We start from the raw sequence: 2,026 nt of genomic DNA, 5'->3' as shown, positions 1-2,026 counted from the left end.
CATTGCAATGTTCCAAATTATTTGTCACACCGGTACATTGAGGGAAATCGATCGAAAAACCAACAATTATTACTTCGAATACCTGAATAATCTCGGTTGTCTTTTTTCGGTGCAACGAAATGCACAAAGAATTTCATGTATTCCGAGCAATTAGGACGCGGGGATTTCATTGGTTAAGCTATGCGTGATAACCCCTAGGGAGAGGTTATAATTGAAAATTACATCTTCCAGATGCAAAACAAACGAACTTGTGAACTAAAGGATAAACGTAACGTACACGAAAGCGAATGAAAGGATCCTAATAAGAAATTTTTACACCTCAGTCATACTGGCTTAAGCCGACTGAATTGAAACGTTAAATGGTTGCAAAATCCACGTTATCTCTGTCTTTGTTAATTGGTATTGTAGCCATGCGAGTCAAAATAAATTGAGTTATTGGGTAATTACTCGATTACTTTGTTCAGTGCAGCAAAATGGACAGTTGAATTACGGGGTGGTGACTTCTTTGCCTAAAAGCAACTCACTTAACGAAACTATCCTTTTTCCAACAACAACAAGGATTCAAACAGCTTCAATTCTTACAGAGTTCGATGAAAATCCGGATTTAAAACATGCGGTGGGGCAACCAAAGCGATGGGAGCTGTGTTGGGGTTTCAGTGTGAAAGTACAAACGGCTACTAACACTCTTATAACTCTTTTTTCATTATTATTTTATTAACGCGCAGTCTGCATTTTACCCTCTGTCTGCATTTTATCCCTGGTCTGCAGTCTGCAGTCTGCGTTTTACACTGACCGGTTTTTGGGTGGTTTTTGGCAACAGAGGTTAATTATTCGTAATGCGATCGCTTCCGTTGCCGTTAGCAATGGGTCGCAAATTTGACACTTTTATCGCATTATCACATTACGCATTGAATCCACGTTATCTATTATTCCTAAAAATCTAAAAATATTCGTGCCTCATCAGTTTTCGTAGCCTGCGTGGCAGGCCGTAGAAAGGGGCGCCCCTTTCTACGGCCTGCCACGCAGGCTACAGTTTTCGGTCGAATTTATGTCCAAGAAAGCTGATAAATTGCAGAAAATTTTAGTTTTGCATCCAAAAATTCGTTATCAACGCTAAAATGACCAAATTTTGCCTGGAAAACATATTTTACTGTTATTTTTCTTAAATTTTTTCGTTCAACTTTCGCTTTTATAAAATGTTTCAGTTGTCTGTAAATAAGTTATATGCTGTTGGAAAGCTCATTTTCTTAGCTTTAAAATGATGTATTTTTTCCCCCTAACTTTGAATATTTTTTGAGAAAAAAAAACATTTTTTGGCGATGGCTGATTTACCGCGGTTTTCTCGCGGTTGGGAAAGTAGGAAAAAGAGTTAGGCCGGTAGCCAGGTTTTTAACCTCAGAAAAGGATCTGTTTCGTTGTACGAACGTGTGAGGACCTGTGAGCCAAAGGGCCTCTGCTGGTATGACTTCTGGGTGACCCCTTAATAACTTCTTACTAACCGAGCGCGAGGGCCGTACTGCCAGGGAAATATTGGCCCGAGGTCGTGGCAGTACGGACCGAGCGCAGCGAGGTCCGTACAAAAACGACCCAGGGCCAATATTCCCCAGTACGGCTCGAGCTAGCTCGGTTAGTAAGTAGTTTATTATATGGTTTTTTAATTACCTTTTGCTTTGCTTTTGCAAGCCCGTAATCAGCCCGTGGGCTAGTCAAATTAGCCAATCAGAGCGCGCGTTATATCGGCTACAAACCCCAACTTGAAAAAAATTCCCTGGAACGCTGCACGTACCACAGGCAACCCAGTGTACCCTCACGGAGGGTCTAGTTTTTAAGAAAATGCTAATGCCCGGGGATTAGCCGGGGAGGGAGGGGGGGGGGGGGGTGGGGAACGGCTGGAATTGACTGATGCATAATTTGCTATGGTCGTGTCGATCGTGAGAACAACGACCACCAACTATTGCTTTAAAAGAACACAAAACTGCCATGAATTTAACAGCCGGTTTGCACAAATTTCTCGTGGGAAAAAGGA

Source organism: Montipora foliosa, chromosome 2, assembly GCF_036669935.1.
Source record: "Montipora foliosa isolate CH-2021 chromosome 2, ASM3666993v2, whole genome shotgun sequence".
NCBI lineage: Eukaryota > Metazoa > Cnidaria > Anthozoa > Scleractinia > Acroporidae > Montipora > Montipora foliosa.
The sequence above is the reverse complement of the archived record's forward strand: the minus strand, read 5'-3'. Positions refer to the sequence as shown.